The sequence below is a fragment of the Rutilus rutilus genome, assembly GCF_951802725.1.
Source record: "Rutilus rutilus genome assembly, chromosome: 10".
In the NCBI taxonomy this organism is placed as follows: domain Eukaryota; kingdom Metazoa; phylum Chordata; class Actinopteri; order Cypriniformes; family Leuciscidae; genus Rutilus; species Rutilus rutilus.
In genome coordinates this window covers 22,171,050-22,194,550 of record NC_140215.1, presented here as the reverse complement: position 1 = coordinate 22,194,550, position 23,501 = coordinate 22,171,050, and the positions used below count along the sequence as shown (strand labels likewise).

The 23,501-nt window shown below is 37.2% G+C and overlaps 1 protein-coding gene across 5 annotated transcripts in view; it reads left to right on the top strand.

The window, feature by feature from the left end:
- Positions 1-23,501, top strand: part of thsd7ba (thrombospondin, type I, domain containing 7Ba) — a 202,573-nt gene that overhangs the window by 14,413 nt on the left and 164,659 nt on the right. Inside the window, exon 1 of one of the 5 annotated variants that reach the window (XM_084421339.1) lies at positions 20,643-20,761. The exons of the other annotated variants lie outside the window; for them this stretch is intronic. The gene's annotated coding sequence lies outside the window, so the exon portion shown is untranslated. Of the gene's footprint in view, positions 1-20,642; positions 20,762-23,501 lie in introns of those variants that run through there. 5 annotated transcript variants of the gene reach the window in all.

Sequence of the window (23,501 nt, the reverse complement as noted above, 5' to 3'; positions counted from 1 at the left end):
GATTCCCATTAGAAGCGCCTTAAAAAGATTTGTGAAATAAAATATTATGCATGTGACATTTTGATTTATTGATGCAAATTCGTTGTGAAATGTATGACTGCCGCCAAATAAGCAAATTCTGTACAATACAAAGCTAATTCTGTCTAAACATTATTGTAATGCCAGTGTGCTGTATGTGTTTTCCCTTACAGTTCTGACAGAGTTCACTGATATTTTTATCATCTGAACTGTCAACTGCAGTGTTCCGGATAACAGTGTTTTATACTATACATTGTTCAATCTCAGTATGCTTATCTGAAGCACACACTCTCTATCTATCCTATTTCCTCTGTCTTGACATGCAGTGCACAGAATGAAGCAGGTTTTGTTTAATCCTGTCAGTTGCCTTGGGGTTTCGTTCATCAAAGCTGTTGATGGTCATCCTTTAGTGGTATTATTTCTTTCTAAAATATCGAAATACCCTGTGAACATCCAGTCTCTGTGTGAATTCAGTGGATTTACCTTGGACATAAAGCGAGTGAATCTAGCAGAATGGCATGTAAAGATTTCCACACTGCACCTGGCATCTTACGGATTTTGTAAAAACCATCTCCCTCAAAACCCAGGATTTCCGCGGGGCATTAAAAGTCATTAAATGGATTTTGCGAAAATGAAGGCCTTAAATGGCATTAAAAAGCATTACATCTTAATCCTACAGGCATTAAAAATTTAGATTGTTTTGAAGAAAATTTACTGTACGTTCACACCGCCGCCGGCGAGAGCGGCAAAATTCGCTCTCGCCGCCCTGCCAACGACTCCGGAGAAAGACGCTCTGATGCTCTGACGTAGATCGAAGTAGACCAATGTTTACAGGATTGCGTTCTCTGGAATTCTCTCAGGTGGAGGACTTCTACATTCTGATTGGTTGTGCCGAACCGCGTCATAGCTTATTACCATAAAGTTGACCTGACTTCAACTCTCTTCGCCGCTCTCAACGTCCAAGACGCGCCGCGCCGCCCTCTCCGGAGCTCGCCGCCAGCTCTCATTGAAAATGAATGACTTCCGGCCAGTTTGACGCTCTCGCGGCGGTGTGAACCAAGGGGGTAATCTTTCAGAAAAAACTGAAGCTTCCCCGGGGGCCGCCATTGATTAGCAGACCATCACCTGCTGTTAGCATTCCATTGACTCCCATTCATTTTGGCGTCACTTTGACAGCGAATAAATTTACATCTGAGGCTTTACATCATTATCTATTTCTAAAGATGAAATAATGTATAAAATTATGTATAAAAGGCTTACGTTATGGCCCCGTAGAAGCAGTTTTTGTAAAAATAGGCTAACGATTGCGTCATAACCACGCAACTCTCTGTCGCACAGTAGAGAAGGCCTTTTTTTGTCCTTCAGAAGTCTTAAATTGCACATGTAGGTCAGAGAAATCCACATTTTCTGGGCATGCCCCCGAACCCCCCTAACTTTTTACATTTTAATTTACATTGAGAAAAACATGCTTGTGTTCCATATTGTGGTGTTCAGCAATTTTAACATAGTATCGTCATCATATCAGTGTAGATGTAGATGGACCAAAATAAAACCATTAAAATATCAAGTAAATAAGTAATGTGATACTTGGTGCAACAGTGACACTCTTTAAAATCTGTGATTAATCGAGTACATTTTTTTAAATCGATTGACAGCAATAAAAAAACGAAAGAAAAAAAAATAGATAATATCATATCCGTGGTTAGTCATGGGTCGTGATTGGCATTAAAAATGGCATTAAAGGCATTAAAAAGCATTACATTTAATTTGAAGATACCTGCAGAAACCCTGAAAGCGCTTTAAAGTGGAGTTGTTTGCAGCAATGAGGATGGTTGGTATTTATCTCAAAGCCGGAAAGAAATGTTGATTCATAAATTCAATCATTGAGTGAACATCTTGCTTTCTATTTGCCATTGGGCTTTCGAGACATTGGCACTTTTTAGAGACCAAATAGCAATGCTTCTGAAATAAATTACTGTGTTATTTTTCATCTTCCCTCCAGACCTCAATCTAAGAAAAGGCACAATCAGGTGGTGACTGATTGAACCTGTCACCTAACCCTCCTCCAATTGAATTTACCCCTCAGTTACTTCACTGCACCGCTACAGTGTCGTTGGCGGCAGGCGACCCGACGAATCGAAGGAAGCTTGATAATGTCTCCTCCTGTCTCGTCTAGGTGGCTGTCCACCGCGATCACATAAAAGAGTCACTCACGGTAGACAGATGACAACATGTTGTGTCTGGAGTCATCTGCGTCTGACATGTTTGTGATTGGAGATGTCACATTGACTTTCAGCCTGTTATTTTTAAAATGGGCTTCTATTCTGGTCAAAAATGAGTCATTTGGTGTTTTGGATATAGTTGAGATGAGCGTTGATAAGAGTTTGTGCTGTGAGTGTAATCAGAGCCTAATCAGAACATTTGTGGAGGACAAACTGAAATTGACATTGACAGTTATGGGAATTTGAGCTTGAACAATCAAAAGGTTTAGGTTCTTCAGTTTTTCTCCTGCTCTCTAGATCTAATCATCAAATATTATTTTCTCTGTTCTTTATCATATAAAAAAATATTTGATAAGAGAATGAAAATGACAATGATTTAGAGTATTTCTTCAAGGTATTTGTCAACAGATTTTTCTGAATTCCTCTTAGTGAGACCTTCTCAACATTTTAGTATCAGGTTACTGGGAATCTATTTAAAAAATACAGTAAAAACAGGAATGTTGTTAAATATTTATTTTAAATTGAATTGTAAGAATGCTTTCTTTTTTATTATATTTTAAAATGTAGTTTGTTCGTGTGAAGGTAAAACTGAATTTTCATTCTAATATGCTGATTGAAACAGTGTTGAAACAGTTGTGCTGCTTTTTGTGAAAACCATGGTAAATTTTTTTCCAGAATTATTTGAGTAGAAAGTAAAAAAAAAGAAAGAAATATAATTATAATATAAATAAAAATAAAAATATAAACATTAAATGTCTTTAGTGCCACTGTTGATCAAATGAATGCATCCTAACTAAATAAAAGTGTTACTTTCTTTTTTTTTTTTTTTTGTAAAATCTCTGACCATAAACTATGTTAAGGCAGTGCATAAATTATATTAATATACTGTATGTTTTATTGTGTTTTTTATTAATTAATCAGCTATTAGGGGAATTTACTGTACAAATCTAAATTAGTTTTAAACAGGCCCAAAACAATTAAGTAATGCTTTCTTAACAAACTTTCTTGTCCTAACCACGGCGACAAACAGACAATTTAAATAGCTGCTTAGTTCCTATTTGTGCTGTTGTGCCCACTATGAAATCTCAGTCATTACTTCACAATCTTGCTCCACATAGCTGTAGTCTTATATTAAACATTCAATAAGTTCTATTACGCATCACGTTTAGTCTGGTTGAAGAGTTTTAGAACACGGAAGTGAGCAGGGTTTGCTTCAGGTCTGAATAAATTAGCTCTGTATAAATTAAATGTTCTGACCTTCTTGCATTTTGTCTCTTAGGTCTTTAAAGGGCAACAGGCTGAAGAACAGCAAGGATTTGTTATGTGAAAAAGTTACCGTTTAAGATGTCTAAAGTGCCCTTTTATTCAAGTGTTAGCATTAAGAGTGAGCCATTTAATCCAGAGTAGCTTGTATTCAACATACAGTAAAAGAGCTAAAGAGCAGATTAAACTAGCCCTTCTGTATCTCTTGCTTTTCATTATGGAAATACTTGTTGGCTTTTCAATTATTAGGCCTATTCCGATCACTGCGGGCTGTGTATTCCCTCAGTGCATTAAGCACTTGATTGCATTATTTATTAACAACAGCCACCAGTTCATTGCTGTTGATCCAAGTTGCTCCATTTCCGACTGTATCCTCAATTGTTGAGAGATAACGCCAGCCGAGATGATATCTAACAGGGAAAAAAAAACATGCTGCTTTGCTTTTCAACACTTGAGTGGAGCTGTTGTGCCGTAGCGAATGCAAAAAATGATCAGAGAGTATATTTGGACGTAATGGTTAGATCATTCTGGTAAAGCAGACAGCACAACTGTTGTTTTTGTCATTAATTTAGCACTCACACTCATTAAAACGGTCTTCCAGAGGAGTCTCCGTGCGGACAGCGAACACCTGTGTTTATTTGACTTGTGTTACATCTAGAGCTAATCGTGAGACTATCAACATCATAAAATGCCTGTAATAATACCAGCACTCTCACTCTCGCTGTCTGGTTCTGCTGACACATCTAACAGAAGACCTCATTAAGAGCTCAGTCCCTCCCTTCTGGACCTTGCACATATCTCCACTAACTCAAAGGCACAAACAAGAACTTGGAGAGTTATTTTAGTCCCTAATGGAATTGAGACCCTATCTGGCTTTGTTATCAGTTGATTAAGTAATGCATTGCTCCCGTGGAGATGCTTGCTGTCTGAATTTCTCAGAGTTCTTTAGGTGAAGTCAAGGTTAGATGTAATCCAAACTCCTGTATACTTTTAGCCCAACGAGTTTCACTAAGTCATGCCTGCTGGCTAAATGTAATTATATTTTGTGGGATTTTTCAAGGTAAATCTGAAGATAAATGTTGAGCACACTAAAGCTGATGCATCCTGTAGGTTTTTACAAATGTAAATCTTAGTCTCTATTTTCTTTTTATAGAACATTTTGGAACTCTAAGTTTATATCTGAATAAGTAATACTAGTGTAAGTAATAATGATATAGTGTATTAGCATTGAGATTTACATCAATCAATGATGCCACCGATACCATCTATTCATGAAATGGATTGTTCACCAAAAAATAGCAAATTCTGTTATCATTTATTCACCCTTATGTCATTCCAAACCTTTATGAGTTTATTTCTTCTGTGAAGCATAAAAGAAAATATTTTGAGAAACGTCTAGCGTCTATTTGCAACGGAAATCAATATTCATCAAAATTGTTTGGTTACCATAATTCAAAATATATATATTTTTATGTTCCACAGAAGAAAGTAAGTCATACAGGTTTAGAACGACATGGGGTTGGGGGAGTAAATGATGGCAGATTTTACTTCCTTGGGTGTCCATTTAACATATTGGAATCATTGGGGTTGCAATATTAAAGCATCATGTAACAAATAACTTGACTTTTTTTTTTTTTTCAGAAATTAAGTATTACAATATCACTCAAGATTCAATGTAAATTCCCCAAATGTGTTTATGACTCTTGTGTTATGCATATGTGGACCTAGCCTGGTCCTACCAGACTCTTGTACATTTCATTTGTACAGAGAGTCTGGCCACTCTCCATTGACAAGCGTTAACTTCCTTGAAGACGGGTACTCTGTTGAAGTTTAAAACAGCCACTCTGGATCTGCCATAACCAATCGCTAATGTTTGGTCGTGACGTAACCCTACAACTCAAACTAGCACACAAACTCAACGTCATCGTTTTCAGCCACTCCCTCTGTTTGCTGATTGGACCGGTAAAATTTGGCCGGAGAAAACCCACGCATATACCGCCAACCCAGACTGAGTACTGAAGGAAAATGAAGATTGAGCGGAAGTGCGTAGGAGGAGCCAGGCTAATGTGGACCCATAAATACCAACCAAATGTGCTTTTTTGAACATTTTATGGGCATTATATAGGGCATTAGTCTCTTCTATGAAGGTTATGTGGTCAAAATATCTTTTAGCAAGGTTTTCCACAATATGTTGAAACATGGATGCAGGAATTTGCTCTCATTCTGATTCACCAGTGAGGTCAAGCAGTTATGTCGGTTAAAGGGTTCTTGCCCAAATTCGCCATTCCTAATCATCCCAGAGGTTTTTAGTGGGCTTCAGGTCTGGGTTTGTGGAGGCCAGTTGGGTTCTTCCACATCATATTGTCATGCTGGAACATAAAAGGGCCCCATTATGCTAAACATGTTTGTCTAAGGGGGTTGTTTGAATGTATGTTTGATTTAATGAAGATTTAAGTAATTGGTGTATCTTAAATAAGTAATCCCATTAATTATTGTCCACATACTTTCAGTGATGTGGTGCATCTATTAGCGTTATGATTTTAGGACATCGGTCAGTCCCATGACATAAAAAAAGATTATTTTACATTCATTGTGCCATGCAAAAGTTGAAATACTCACTATATACTCTGTTTTAAGAGGTCAAAGCTGTATATTTTTTGCATTTATTGAAGTAATATATTATCATACATTACCCCCATCCCTAATCCTACATCAATCAAACAGAGATAAATATTCCTGAGTATCATTCTATATGAGTTACCATTTGTTTTCCTTATGCATGCTTTGCAGTTCTTCCTTTACTGTTCCCCCCCTTTTCTTTCATATTCACACCACATTCTCAATCCTTGACACGCGCACACACATAGAAACTCCTGCATAGGTAAACCCAAAGCTCAAGGCTTACTTGTCACCTCTTCATTTATCATGCTGAAGACAAAAAGACTTTCTGCTCATCTCCTGCATTTTTTTTTCTGTACATTTACATTGAATGTGAGCAATCAGACGGAAGTTGTTGGAGTGTTGTGAGGAGTTTGATGGAGATACTCCTCACTGAAGGAGCCCTCATATTTACTGATGAAAAGACTGCCGAAATGACACATCATAAGCTTTGCCTCCAGCTCCGAAGGAGGGCGGTGATTTATTGAGCAATTTCTTGTGTGTTTACCCAGATGCACTATTGCAGAGGTTGCTTTTGTGTTTCGGTTTCCTTTGTTTTGCCTTTTCTTCACACAAGTGCTGTTTAGTAGTCATTAATGTCAATAATTACCCTGGATTATGGTAGAAGTTCCCAGTGGAATAACTACAATCTTTTGAAGAGGATTTTAGAGCACATTTACAACACAAAAAATTTGTTTTTATCAGGAGTCGTTGAAAACACTCATATCTTTTTACATGTTTAAATGATGTAGTTGTATTGTCACCTGTTATGTTGGCAATGAACTCTCTCCCTCGAAACCATTCGAGCATCTATCTTACTCCACCAAACGGCAAAGAGGTTTAGCCATAAATTTGTGTGCTACAGCCTTGATCATAATAATGAATTTGTGAATAATACAATTATGACATAATTCCTCTCTCCCGATTGTCGGCCATCATCATGCTAAAGAGTTTGCATCATTTCTGACGAGCCTTTAATCCAATTCGCCCAAAACTAAATCCAATCAGCCATATGGCAAAGCTCAGCAATATTTCCTGCTGCCTCCACACATCTTCATGGCACAGGGTCAATGTTTCCCATTGAAGGAGCCCACTCAGTGTGTATATCTCTCTAGAAGGTGTGAGAGAGAGGTGCTCTCATGTTCTCTCGCGCCCTGCGGGGAGCTCTTATTGAATTACTGTCATGTGGGTGCAGCAGCTGTCCTCCTGGCCACAGCAGGCCACAGCTGCTAATTGCTGCGTAATAGGCCCAGCAGCAGGGAAGGTCAGAGGGGCGTCCGGCAGCCGTGCCCGTCGCCTTTGATAAGGGACTGAAGCATTGTTGAGATCTTCATATCCTACGGCGGTGTGAAAACAGACAGCAGCCTCCCGAAATCAGCACACACTGGGAGAGATGATTGACAGTCATTGTGTGGTTCATCAGTCTCAACACTGTCTCATATTAGTAATTAGTAGTTTTTTTTAGCAGAGGTCCTTCTTTAGGCCAATTCACACTGCACAAACAAATGCAGACAATCACGAACAATGACCCGATTATAGTATGCCACCTCTTAGACATTCAATGACCCAGCAAACAAGCTCTGACCAATGCCAACAGATGCTGACAAGGGTAACACACTGATCCAACAAAGCATATGTTGCTGTCTTTAGGTGCAATGTGAATTGACCTATAGATGTCTTGTCAGTTTGCTCCAGGGCCACTTGTTTAACACTGTTCCTGCCATTTACTGTATATGTTGTTTTGAATAAAATCATCTGTTTGTTGGAGTCATGGCCTATGTGCTTGAAGCATGATGTGGATGATGCAGGTTCAAATCTGGCCTGCATTGTGCCCTAATTCCATTTCAATAATATCCTTTTCCTCAATTATCTATCCGTTCTCTGCTTTCTTGATCAATAAAAAATAGCAAAGCCTTTTAATTTATTTAAATGTTACATATGTATGTAATTATGTATATATATGTATGTATACCAGTGGTGTCAAAAGTACCGACTTCGGTACCAACTCGGTACTAAAAAATGTAATGCTTTGAGCGCTGTTGAGCGGAATCGTAAACACCTGTGATTGGCCCTTGTGTTCACACGCTCATCTGAAATATCTGTGATTGGCTATAATGATCAAACAGCGCTCAAAACATCACATTTTTTAAATGTCAGTATTGACTTGGTACCGAAGTCGGTACTTTTGACAACACTAATATATACTGTTAGCCTAGAAATCTAGACGCACCCTAGCGGCAGCAAAATGTATTTTGCAGCCAGGTGGGTCTAGACACTCTCAATAGACCTTCTAGCTGCAAAAACCCAAATTGGGTCAGGCCAATCACAACGCGTATAGAGTAGGCGGGGCGGGCTTAACATAATGACGACAGAGATGTGACGGTTCCCTGTCTTGAAAACAAAGAATGGCTGCTGGCGAACAGTCTTTCGAATCGGCTTTGGCCGCGACTCTGGAGGACTTGGAGTTAAGTTTTTCTTTGAGAAAAGAGCAAAGAACGGCACTTAAGTCATTCTTTAAAAAGGAAGATGTGTTCGTAGTTTTGCCGGTGTTACACCAGATTCTGTGACCGTCATAATATGTGACCGTAGTGGGCGCGGTTGTCACTGCGTGCTCCGTGATCTACGCAAACAGCGTAACTTCTGACTATAAGCCAAAGGTGAAGTATTTACGACACGTTTGTTTAGAAATGCTTTTTTTTGCCTGTCAGATATGGCAAAAGTTGAATCTATCATCTAACGTTAGCTCAGCTGTTGGGAAAATGCTCTGGTTGGTTGTAGCGCTGTCCTATTGCGTGCAGAGGGAATTTGAAAGACAGCCGTTTATCCCGCCCCTCGGATTGAGCCGTGTCTATGGTGAGTTTCCAGACCTAACATCTTGATGTAGGTCTGGCTTGCCAGGCTAATATACTGTATTTCTGTCATGACAACTCTCGCGAGATTGGTATGGTAATAGAGATTGGCATGGTAATGGAGATTGGTGATGGATATGGCAATGTGAATGTATTTGGTCTTGGTGGAATAGATCTGCTACGCTGCTGCTGCAGAGCAAGTACCAAGACTTTCTACTGCCAATGCCTTCACAGACATTGCTGTGAGTGAGCATGTAAGACATGCTGCTGCTGCTCCACATGTAACATACATTAATGAATCCCCGTAGCAGATCTACTGTATACAGGTGCAGCTGGGGAAGGGGGAGGGTTTTTGAAAGCGCACTGATGCAACAGCAACCAATCAGCTGTGCCATGAAGATAATGATGTGATAGCTACCAAATGAGTCAAAGACTTATCAGCCTGCGCCATCTAGACTTTCATACCAGAACTAGGTATTTATATATATATAGAGAGAGACAGAGTTTTAATATCTTGTGTAGTTTTTTCAAATAAATGTATCTCGTTTTAAGGTTGTTTAAAAAAAATTATTGGAAAACAAAGAAAAAAGAATATATAACACTTTTTATTTTGCTGTACAAGTAAACACAAGGACATTCAGTTGCCATGTTGATCAAATAAAAATGTGAAGTCAGTTTTAACAAGGTCATGATGATACAATCAGGAGAACGTTTTGAAGAGAGTTTCCTCAGTTCCAGAGTATAAAACATTATGATGACATTTAAAAGCATGATGCACCTGTCAGGGGAACTCTGAAAATTGCAGTATTCGATTTCAAACCTCTGACACTGTATAATTATGAGCATAACTGCAGGAGTACATGGCCTCTGACTTCTTCCTCAGCAGGGTCACTGCTCAGAGAACAGCCCAGTAAAATGATGTGCAGACCATCAGAGACAACTCAAAGGATAGTCAGTTACTATAGGTCTCACAACCCACCCAGGGGTCACTAGTAATCAAAACTATGACACTTGCCTTTCAGGAAGCATTGCAACACTTGGCTTGTATTGATTGTTCTGATTGCAGTGCATCGTCTCCTTCCTAGTGAATGGAAGGAGTAACAGCTGGAGTTAGGAGATTTTCTCTTCCCCCTTCCATGTGCTTTTACATCTGTCTCAAAACACCTAAGTCATGCATTTTTAGTTATTTTTTAACCTATTCTCCTCTCTGCTTCTGAAGTGCAGATCAATATTTCTGTTCAGACTTCTTGTCGCTCATAAATCAGTTCATAATGCTTTAAAATATGATGTGTGATGTAATATGCAGGAATGTGAAGGTTTATATTGACATATCTTTTCCTCAAAGGAGGGCAAACACATGTCATGCCATTTCATTTCCAAAACTCCCAATAACTAAAACAGCATGTATTTTTGACCTGAAGCAATCAATGCGAGTCCACTAGAAAACTGAAGTAAGAGTTTTCTGCTGTAAACTCCAATCCTGTTTACCAATTTGATTGTCACTCAAGTTCGTATAGATCAATACTGAGATTTTGTTGTTTGCAGTTGTTGGGAAGGACTATGAACCATCCTTAGTGTAGGCCAAAATATTATATTTAGCTGTGTTCTCCATCCTGAATTTATCCTGTCATGCAAAACTCTACAAAAAGGATCAGGAAATGTGCATTAAGGGTTACACTTTAATCCTCCATTCACTAATACAGAAGTCAGATCAATGGGGGAAGTCAGCCATGAAGAAACAGTCTATCTGGCTGTATGCCAGCGGCCGTGAACTCTCTCAAGGATTTGGGGGCTCACCTGCAGACCACTCTTATTGGCATTGATACTTTCTCAGTAGCTAATTGGGGAGTTTGCATTTAAAATTAGAATTTGCCTATAAATAACAACAACAACAACAACAACAAAAAAAGACAGAATGAGAGACTTGTTTATCCGTTTGTAGACAAATTATTGGCTTTACATTTATTGTGGATTATTGCTCTGTATACTCATTGTTTGCTGAGAAATGGCAACCAATTACATTTTTTTTTTCTTTTTGTTCTTGTGCTGATGCTTGATGGCAAGCTCTAATTTTGTCTCATTTGGTCCAGAATAGCCTTCTCACATCTTATAAAGGTTAACCAAAACTATAAAACATGCATATCAAAGCTTTATTTCTGAGCAGAGGGAAAATGTACTCGGGAAATGATAATGATATTCTCATACTGTGTAATCAGCTCAGTCCGTTCATGCCACGGTTTAAAGGTCACACATGCTCCTATTGACATTCAGATTATAGAGAGAATGAAAATGAAGATTTAATTTTAAATATAAATGCAAAATGAAACGTGTACATTCAGCATTGCTGTAAGAAAAAGCAAAAAAAAAAAAAACTTTACTCCTTTACTCCAAAATAATTGTATTTTTATTTTTACACGCTAAATATGCTTTCATTCTTTTTTAAATGAAACTCCCAATTATTAATATGAGACTCTGTTTTTTTTTTTTTTTAGATTTAGAAGTTTATTTTTGTTTCATTCATACAAGGATATTTCTTGTGAGAAATGTCATATTAAAGCTGGAAGTCTTAGGATAGGCCAGTTATTCCCGCTACTGCTATTTTTATTTTTATTTTTTATTCAGGCAACCTTTTTACTGGGTTTCTAATTTTATGGAAATTATGTATACATTTTAAAATAAAACTGCCGTTTTGTTAAAGCACTTAGACCACATTATCATACCTCAGAATTATCTCAATATTTTAGACATTTGCTTGTGAGTCTTATTATTTAGCTGAATCTGAGTGTCGTTTGTTTAAGCTTTAATGGACATGCTTAGCCTATAAAAATTGAATGAGGACTTCATTTTGACAGTTTAATTTCATATAACATTAAAAATGTGCTCAGAAAGCAAATATTCCTCTCTGCCCTCATTCTAAGAGTATTTAAGGAGATTTCACTGAGAATGAGTTGCGGCTGCTGATAGCATAATTTATTCACAAGCAGTGTCTGTGTTGTTTTAAGGCCTAGAAGAATTATGCAAATTTATAATGGTGCAAACACACAAAGTTGAGCATGTTTGTGCAATCTGATCGTGATTTGCACCGGGCAATTTGCAACAAGGCATATATACAAGGGCGAAAGGCCTTGTTCATGTGTGTACACATGTTTTGACAACAGGTTTGACAATATCTACACTGTAAAAAGTGAACAGTTGGATCAACTTAAAAGAATTACTTCAATTGGTAACACCTAAAGAAATTAAGTTTTCTCAACTTAAATTATCACTTTTTATCATGAAAAACGTGATAATTTAAGTTGAGAAAACGTAATTTCTTTAGGTCTTACCAATTGAAGTAATTTTTTTAAGCTGATCCAACTGTTCACCTTGGCTTTTACATTGTAAGTGGTTTCAGAAAAAGATTGATATAAAAAAACTGCATTCCTTCTCATTGGCTCTTTTCCTAAGCTTTTAGCATTTGATGAATTAAAGGTTAATTCCGGTATTTAGCACTTTGAGTCTCTTTTCTGGTTTGTTTTGGATGAACTAGAGTGGTGGACACAGACATTTTAGAATTTTTTTTAAATCCCATTGATTTCTGTTGGAGGACTCATTGCTCGTTGATATTACTGCGCTTCAGACTCAAATATCGAGCGGAAGTTTATACGTGGTTGTGAGGTATCTGAAAAAATAGTTCCACTATAGCAAATAACACGGATTGAAATCATCCAAAACAAACCAGAAAAGAGACTCAAAGTGCTAAATACCGGAATTATCCTTTAATTTTTAGTTTAGAAAACCTGCCATTTTAAAAACCTTGTGTAATAAATGAACACACTGTCTGGAATTTTAGATGGCCAACTGATTTTTTTTTATCAAACTCTCACCATATACACTGAAAATCCAAAAGAAAAAACAGAAATGGTACTTTCTAAAATAAAGATGAAAAAAACGCATTCTCAAGGTATAATTTCATAAATGTATTGTAACCACAGTACACACTGATGATGGCTTAGGCCGAAACGCGTCTGTGTGGACATGGTTACAATACATTTATGAAATTATACCTTGAGAGTGCGGTTTTTCATCTTTATTTTTGATAACTTTTTTACTACTCGCACCCATAAATGATTTGGGAGTTGAGCGCGCCTGTTCTCAATACTGGTCATTTTCTACCAGAACAATGTCTATTACGTTTACAGACATTTTCTTTAACACTAAAGCATAACACAGCACAATGCATAGTATCAAATACGAGAATAATCAACACGGAGAGTTCCCCCATATCAACATAGTACCAGCCCTATTTGTATGGACTACTCTTTGTGTCTGAACAGTTTAATAGGCTATAGACTGCTGCCACAGTCTATAAGGTGCCTAATTTACATATAAAGAACACATGTTTGTTCTTAAAAGAATGCCGTGGTCCTAATTGCAATATTCATAGGCCATATATACACCTGACATTAACATGTTTTCTGTGATTGGATCACAATTGTATTACCCTTGACCACATTAAAAGTCAGGTGTAAATGATCACGTGAGGCACCTTATCCTATCATGTAATGGCAGTTACTTCAGTGCCCGCCGTTCAAGTTTTATGTAGTCAGTTATAGTTTACATTAACCCGTTTCTTGTGGATTAGGCTGTTGGTCTTGTGAATAAATGTTCTATATTTAGTGTTATATCGCTAAACATACAGTAGGACCGCATTGTTTGTAAAATGTGCTTTACTGCGGAAAAAGTGTGATTATCTCTATGAGCTGCAAAGTACGTGTCACTGCAGGGCGCAAAAAAACTTAATTGTAATTTAGTACATATAATAATAATTCATTAAAATGATATGTATTTATTACCATCATTAATTAAAAGGCGTTAAATCATCAGTAGGCACAGCAGTCATAAATCATTATAAGTCTAACCTGGCAGAGATAAGAAAGAACACTTCATTTTTGATTTTCTTTGAACAACATACAATATAACACAATATTTATAATTAAATTATTCATTTTCTCTTTATTCATTAGAATGCAATATCAGTGTCAAATGCATACAGGTACATGCACTAGTCATTACAATTCAAGTCTTATCATAACATCAGTATTTATTTATTTTTTTTACTTTTTTTTTAGACAATATACAATATCACTCAATATTACTATTAAATACTATGGTAATGTCATAAATGAGTCCTACTGTACCTGTGGCGACATTCCAACAAAAGTATTGTTTAGCATAAAACTTGGTACAGATTTGTGGGACAGACTGTTGATTAATTAAAATAAGCTATTTCCTCAAAAAAGCTGTTTATTCAGTGTAGTGAAGCCTCTTCTTCATTGACAGCCATTAAAAAAACCCTGCCTCTGGTCTCCTTCCCAGCGTACCTGTGTTAGCATTAGCCGTTACGCTTTTTTTTTTTTTTGGCTAAAGGTTGCAGGCTTGCCTTCTAGTGGCTTTGACTGAAGTGACAATGTGCTCTTTCGGATCTCTGATCACACTTAGAATGCAGGTGTAAATCCAGTCTGGCTAAAAAATCTATCCAGATATGAAACTCATCTTAGTCACAATGAAACAGTGACAGATCTTTCTTTTCCTCAGTGTGATGTACATCCGAGTGAAGTCGAATTTGGAAAACATATGGAAATGTAGCGTGGGGTCTTGGTTCTATGTGTCAGTTGTCGATTGGATAGAGGCAGATCTGAATGAATACAAGGTAAAAAAAAGAAGCATGCACGGATTAATTATTCACAATAAGATCAATAACATACATTTAGAAAATAGGGTGAATTTATTTCAAGTCAACTTTAATGTCAGGTGTAAGCGGGGCCACAGGGCAACACTGGTTTTCTGAATAAAATGCAATAAATGCCACATGCCAATGTGGTGCAACTGCTTAGTGTTTAATTTGCCATTAATATTATTTTGATGATTTTTCAGGTGTTTATAAGATTATTCCTTCACACAGTCTGTCACCTCAAGAGCCAGGTTTTAATTTCACCCATGGCTCTCCTCTCCTGGAACTCGTCCCTGGCATAATTGACTTTAACAGGTTTGAGCTCAGCTGTGGCCTGTCTTGGGACTCAAGTCTTACTGGCTCTCTCTCTCTCTCTCTCTCTCTAACTCACTATAGCACATGATTAGTGGTCTGCTCCGGAGGGGAGGGCTGCTGGGATTTGGGCAACCAGGTGTCTGTTCAACCAGGGGGGCCCAGTGTTATCAGGCAGCCATACAGAACAGACCCGTTTAAGAATAATCCCGCTTCCCCCTGGACATGCGATGGACAGCCTTCCTGTTGCTCACCTTGAGTTATCATATCACATAGAGGGCGGAGAGGATGTTTTCGCCTGCGCTGTGTTAATTATAAATTGCTTAACGAGACGAGGCAGTCAGGTGGAACAGTGGTGCGAAGGATTTAATTACAATTTTGCTTCTTCCTCTCCCCTGTAAACTCAAACCGCCTGTTTTTTTTGGTGTGTTTTTTGTTGTTTTTTTGGGTGGGAGGGGTTTGGGGGTGTATGGTTTCACACAAACACTGATTTAAATTATTTTGCACACTCTCTATCTCTCTTGTCACACACCGGCTCACTCTTTTCCTCTCTACCTTGCTCTCGCCACATATCAGCATTCTGAGCGAACGGATCATTTATTTTTGGTTTCTGCTTCCCGTCTAGATGTTCTCGGCTCTCCCTCGCATACGCACAACCTCCACTGCCTCTTGAAGAGAGGCGCTTTCTTCTTCCCAGATACAACCAGCCACCTTAAAAGCAGCCAATTAAAATCAGCTCTGACAAGTCTTTTTTCATGTGCTGACAGGATCACCGTCCCTTCACCTGAGGGGCTCCAGGTGTTTGTTCTCACGTGTCATACCTCTCTTTTTATTTTTTAACTAGTTCATCAAGACACTTCTCTATTCTGGCACCTGTTCTCAGACACTCATTATTTCAGTCTGTTTTTGACTTTCACAGCATAAAGCTTTTAATGGCAGCTAATGAAGACCACACATCACGTTGGCTTGCTTCTTGACATATTCAACACCCTCACCATTAATTGTTACACTTGGCTAAGAATCCTTCATAGAAGCATTAATAGACTTAGGAGAATGTCAAATGGGGTGGAAGGGTGGTATTGTCATCCCGGAGGAATGTTTTAATACCCTGAGATTTCTCTTTCATAGTTCACAGGACTTAATGGAGTTCACAATTATGATTTATTTAAGTATTAACTTTATCTTATTTCTCATAGAACTTTTCTTATTATTATGGGTTATAAAAACAGACACAAATGAGACTATTTTTGCCATAAGCTGCTTTCCGTAAATGTTGCTCATCTACTCTTCAGACAGGAATTTCCATCTTTTATCCATTGATTTTCATTGTATCTTCCCCTTTTCAATCTTCGTGTTCCACAGAAGAAAGTCATACAGTTTTGAAATGACAAGTAATGACAGAATCAATGTTGTTGTTATTAAATTAAAAATCATATTTGGTAATTTGTTATAATAAAATATAAATATGACATAACCTCTATTAAATCAGTCAGTTGTCAAAGCAATGTTTCTAATTTTTGTTTAAGTAAAATGACTTAATGATTGTAGACATTGCTAAATATGAGGAGCACAGTTTCTGATAGTGTTGCAATCTCTTTTAATACTTTAGAAGAAGACACATGGAGAAATACTAGCATAATTTGGGAGTATAGTGTGGAAGATATTAGATTGAGATACCTTCATCTGTCCTTTAATATGCGGAGACAACTATGTATGCATTCATAGGTATATTTCTCCCCAAATTGTAAGAACTGTGACTTTGTGGCGCTATCAGGGCATTACTTGGTTTGTGTGAGAAACAGATTAGAATTGAAGTTGTTTGATGAACTGATAATCTTCCCCTCCAGTGAGTTTTTAATGGCTGCTGCCGGCTCATTGAGTCAGTAAGTTGAACTCAAGAACCGGATCAGCTCAATTCATGAACAAATAGGGATGAGTATCTAGCATTTTGGTTTTTGAGTGAAGGAAACTTTGGGAAACAAGAGATTTGAGCAAAAGTCTCCATTTGCCTTCAATTTAATCTCACTACTGTCTAGGAGAACGCAATTGGATTAAAGAGATCTCATTTGTGATTTTTCAGTCCTCTGGGATATTGCACAGCCAGACAGCATGGAAAACGAACAATGCGTAATCAATGGTGTGCACCAGCTATTCCATTCAAATGAGTGAATGCATTTATTGGGATTAGCAGGCCTGCTGTAGCCCTAACGGGATTGTAAGATAAGCACACGGATTCAGGAATGCTTCTTTAAGATGGTGAAGATAAAGATTGACCTATAGATTTCTACCCGCTGACCATAACTTATTTTTAACCCAGCATTTCATTGTAAGGCAAAGTGGTTTATTGTGGCTCTATCAGTTCAATGCTGAAATCCAGCTGCTTTCTGCGGTGCTGGGAACATGCTGTCTGAAATCATTAAAGCTATTGTCCTTTTGTATTCTTAGACCAAACTGAACAATCTCTTGCTAAAAGAAAGAGGTTTAGTCATAGGCGAAAAAATACTGAAGGAGAGAGAGAGAGAGAGAGAGAGAGAGAGAGAGACAGGAATGAGTAATAAGCCTTCAATTATTTTTAAAGAGAATGCCAGAGAATGACTCTTATATTATACCATTTTCTTTAGTAGTGATTTGAGGTAGTTTAATATGAGAAAAGCTAAAGCCTAACCTTTGTTATATATATATATATATATATATATATATATATATATAATATATATATGTATGAATCCATATATATTGCCAGTGTGATTCACTTAATAGAAATACCTTTGAAAATGACCTCCGCAATTGAAGAAATTGCCTTAAAGTTAATAGAATTGTGTATTTCCATTGAATTCAGAGCATAGGTCAATTTCAGACAGACTCTGGCACTTAAAGTCATCTTTGACTCTGAATCGAGTAGTTAGAGTAAATGATTAAGTTTTCCATTCTCGCCATTCTGTTTAACATAATTGCAGTCCAGGGGCTACTTGTTTATACCCTTGCATGTAATTGTTACTGGTAGCCAGTTCACAAAGAGTTTTCATCAAATTAATTGAAATGGCAGACTATTTGATTAAACTGTCTCAAAATTAATTTCCTTATCATATTTGGGTGAAATTGATTTCATGCAGTAAAGCTTCAAGTTTTTCCATGTTGAAACTCTTTACTGCCGCTTTGTCTCTTTAAAGCTTGCCTGTCTGCACACATTTGCTTCACAATTAATCACACCAATTTAAATTCTCGGAGCACAGCATATGCTAGTAGACAAGCTAATTGTGTCCATCAATTTTCACAGCTTGTGTCAGATTTACATTTCAGGAAACCTTAGCATGAGGCTTTCATGGATTACCAGGAGAGCAGCACATGTTAAACTCCCTTAATAAGCCACAAATCCACAGGTGTGAAGGAATTATAGAGGATTTTTTCTTAGTATTATTTGCATTTATTCATGTCATAATTGATATTGAAGTAAATGGAAAAAAGGAATAAATAAGTCTTCTTGATTTTGATCTCCTCTCCACCACACACACACACACACACACAAAATTCCTCAACAGTATTATTATTCCATAGGTTTCTTCAAAATTTGCTTAGCTAAAATAACTGGTGAACAGGTAAATACTAAGGGGCTTTCGTACCGGAGGAACCTTTTCATAGTTCCTTGAACTATCGGCGGAAGTACCCAGATTTTGAACTAGGAACGGATGAACTAGGAACGATTTTAGTTCCAGGAACTCCTTTTGGAGGAACTAATTTAGCTCCTATTTCAGAGTAGGGTCTGAAGACTAAAATTGTATTCTTTAATGTTATTTTTTTGTATTATTTTTCTTTATTCATTTTCATAATAATTTCATAATGTATTTTGTGAAGTCAGAGTTATGTTGTACATGTGTGCTGATGAGAGATATGGGATGAGCTATATTTTGCATATAAGTACATGTGCAATTTAACATGTTCACTGAGCAGAGATGTTACAGTGATGATGATACTTAAAATGTGTACAGTTGGCATGTTCTTTACAAGGAAAGGAATGTTTCAACTGATGCAAATGTACCACAAATGTATACACCGAAGGATAGTTTCTTAATATGGAAAGTGGATTGTACCATGTGTAAGCACATTCCATTTTTAAACATAAGCAACATGTTTTTCTACCTTACAAGGAAGTTGAAAGTCACTCAGTGGTGTATATAAGCTCAATCCTTACTGTACCACCCCAGAGAAACAGAGGCATGAGGGGGTGAGGAGAAACATAGAGAAATCATTACAGCTGGCATGATGGGGTGAGGGGATAGAGAAATGGGGAGCAGAGAAATTTGGAATGAAGACCACCTCGCCTGTAGCCTTATTCTTAGGTGCCTGTTTCTCTCATATGTCTGATACATGTATAAAAATAAGAAATAAGAAATCTCTTAACTGTAAAAGTAACTGGTGTAGCTTCCGTGATTCAACAATAATGGGGGAAAAGCATGATTTTCAAATCTACAGGGTCTAAACCAGCTCTATAGGAACTACCAGTGACGTTAGTGTACACTGATTGGATGAACACACGCGAAACACCAGCACCCGCCATTTTTAAAAAAGTTGTGTAAACACACAGATTATAGCCTATATATTTACTCCACAAACTAACTCTACGAACATGGAGAACAGTGATCGGTGGGCCTCTTAACCTTTACGCTAGGGAGAAAATCCAACGCAACTTTGAGGGGACTAAGCGAAACATGATTATGTATTTCTGCTCAGCTAGTAACACTGGACATCGACCACACGGTATACGCTAATACCTTTTCATATACTGCCTACTTTCTATGTATAACAGTTCTATCTAATAACGTATTAGACAGGACTGTTAGACAGATCATAAACTAATGAACACGGAGAATGCAAGCACTGTGTGTTCAGGCTCTGGCTGGTGTTCTCAGCACCATCAAAATAAAGGTCAGGCGCGCCATCAAAATCAAAGTCACAACAACAAGGGTGGCTTACGTCACTTAAAAGTTCCTACTGGTGGAGGCGAATGCAACCAGAAAAATGTTCCTAAAGGAATTGTTAGTTCTCTGGGAACCACCCTGGTGGCTACACTCTAAAAAACACTGGGTTACAAACAACCCAAAACTACCCAAACACTGAGAAAATACTCACCCCCCCATTTTTTTAGAGGAAAGTTCCTAGAACTAAGTTCCTAGAACTGCCCGGTTCGAAAGCCCCTCTAGTGTAGTCAAAATCTATGTTAGGATGAATGTAATCCATTATGTTCTATTGTTTCTGTATCACCAAGAAGCTCCAAATTATGTAGTAAAATGTAATCTTAAATGTTCTCAAATGTATTAATACTCTGACATTTCAAATGACATTAAATGACATCAATAATATAACTTCATTTGGAGTCCTTTACTTGTTTTGCAAGTAAAACAATGGAGGGAGAATGAAAGCTTTTTAAGATGACAGCTATGTCATGCTGGGTGTGATGATGAAAGTATATTAGTTTACCATTATGTTTGCGGTGAGTGGTGTCAAGAAACCTGGATTTCCGAATGCCTCAGAAGTTTGAACTAAGGTGCAGGACTGTAAAACTGTCCTCATATGAATTCCTTCCTCGTCCCCTAGGCCATCAATGTGCAACGTGACCTGACCCGTCCCTACACTTGTTTAACCATCCATGTCTAAGCACCTGCAGCAGGGCCAGTCAGTGGAGACAGGATGACAGTGGCCCCCTGGGTTTGAGGGTCTCACAATAACCAGTGAGTTGATTGAGTTCACAACCCTGACCTCTCCACTACTCTTCTCTCTTCCTCTCTTCTTCTGTGCTGACTTCACTGCAAACTCATGATAAAGTGTAATGGCCTTCTCCCATGACCGCTGGCCGTTTAATTGATTTTTTTTTTGCACACAGGCACAGGAGATCTGAATTATCTGAGAGATTTACCTGGATAGATTAACAGGACTAAATGGACAGTCTGTCTGTGAGGGATTTGTTTGTTGTATTGAAGGGCTGTGGCTGTCATTTGCATTTAATAAAATATTTTGAATAGTGTGTTATGGAACTGGTGAATATTTATATTCATATATTATATATATATATATATTATTCTATATTTACACACATTCTCTGCACTGGTTGCCCGTGCGTTATCGAGTGAATTTTAAAATTCTTCTTTTGGTGTTTAAATCAATAAACGATCTGGCCCCTCCTTACCTCTCGGATTTATTAAATGAATATCGTCCAGTTCTGTCTCTCCGGTCGTCCAACCAGAGATTGTTATGCATTCTGAAGTCTAAGCTGAGAACTGTGGAATGCTCTGCCTCTCTGTATTCGCTCTGCATCATCATTGTCTGTTTTTAAATCTAAGCTAAAAACTCATTTTTGTGAATTGGCATATAATCAATGAGGAAGTTGTATTGCATTGGTTTTCTTTTCTTTTTTTTTATTAGTTATATTGTATTGTCTTGTTATGTCTTTATTGTGCAGCACATTGAACAATCTATAAATAAAATTGACATTGACATTGACGTACACATTTGAAAAGTCTCTTATACTCACCAAGGCTGCATTTGCTTGATTGAAAATACAGTACAAACAATTAAATTGTGAAATATATTAAAATACAAAACAGTTATTTTATATTATAAAATGTTTAAATGTAATATTCCTGTGATGGCAATTATTTTTTTTATTTTTTTTTTTTTGCAGCCATTATTCCAGTTTTCAGAGTCATATGATCCTTCAGAAATAAGTCTAATATGCTGAATTAGGAACATTTTAAGGCTGGAATACACAACTTTTGCCCCGCTTTTCAGTCTGGACAAGTTGATTAGTTGACTAGTCAAGGCTAGTTGCCGAAAGTCAGAGCCAATCTGCAGATTTGAGTTGACAGATTTCACAGAAAATCGTGTAGTTTACATCTAGTCTAGGATCTAGGATATCAAACATGTTTTATATATTGAGCCGATTTTAGAAAACGTATTGTTTTCGTTTGTCTCCTATCAACAAGGCATGCGTTTCTGCATGAGTTTGTCCTGTTCAGAATGACTTCAAAGTCTGGTAGTGTGTGATCCTAAGTTGTTTAGTGCATAATGCCCAGTTTTTCCTTTTGGAAAGTTGGCAAGTGTATGCTACTGCCTAGTGTTTTAAAATCTGTTCAGATTATAAAAGTCGTGTAGTGTATTCCAGCTTTTAGGGAAGAAAAAAATAACTGACCTCAAACTTTTGATCTGCTATGTACAGTACAGTATGCATATAGCCACAATGAAAGCTTGAAATAATCAGGTTGAAATCAGTTTGAAATAAGAATTAAAGATACTGTAAGCGTAATAAAAAAATTTAAGCACTGAATACACCATTAACTCCAGCACTATCAGCAACAGTTTAAATGCTTGAAATGATTGGCTGCTAGTCTGCATTTTTCCCTCTCATTTCCGTAAAGTTCCGTTAAAAAAAAAAACTTTTTAAGCTCTAGAGATTTAGTTGTGATTATCAAATATCTCTCATTTTTGTATCAACAGTGTCTCAGATGTTTCTCCTGAAATTCCTCAGGCGAAATAAAAGTAGACACAAATGAGACATGAAAAGGTTTTGAGAGAAAGGAGTCCAAAATGAGAATGGGCTGTGAGAAACGTGGGAGATCTCTTTATTCTCTTGCTCTAGTCTCTTCAAGACACTTTAAGGTTTTTCACCTTAATTGGACCGGACAGTTCCATTTGCATTTATTGACAGGAAGGTGGTCTGGTGCAGTTATGCCTCGATGTCAGTGTGCTGGCTATGGTTCTGACAGAGGTTTCTCTTAGCTCAGGATACTAAGTGGTGATTCTCTTATATGTCTAATTTAGGTATCAGCTTTGTCTTCAGATATCTTCAATTTTATTTTAGGAGAAACGTTAAATAAAAAAAATAAAAAAAATATTCCTAATATTGTACTGAAACTATAATTTAAATACCAGTATACATTTCAGAATATTAAAAGTTACTATTTTAACTTATCTTCAGTGCCCAGCATTGTACATGTAGCACATTTTCCAAACACAGTAGAAAGGGATTAGATAAGTGTAAGATGTTTAGTAAGAGATAAATACTTTCTTTTTATCAAATATGACACTAATGTGCCAGTGCTTCATGGTTGTTGCGTAACCTTTTATTCTTTCTTTTATTCTTACATTTTGCATGCATGTAAATATAGGTCATGATTTCCTCAATTAAATCATTGTGCAAGAAAACACCGTCTACTCTAAACGACTTCAAATATGACAATCCATGTATTGTGTATGATTGAAATGTGTGGATGAATGAGATTGAAGCTTCCCAGAAGGGGAGAACAAATGCTTTCCTATCTCAAATGTTTCTGCTAGACATAAATGAGGTTACTTTAAAATCAATTTGAGACTTTTGCTTGAGAGTGTCCTGCTTCTCACACTTGTGTCCTTAGTCCAAAAAAATGCTAACGCTCTCACAATGGTCTCCTTTAAAGTTTTAGAAGAGACCTCAAC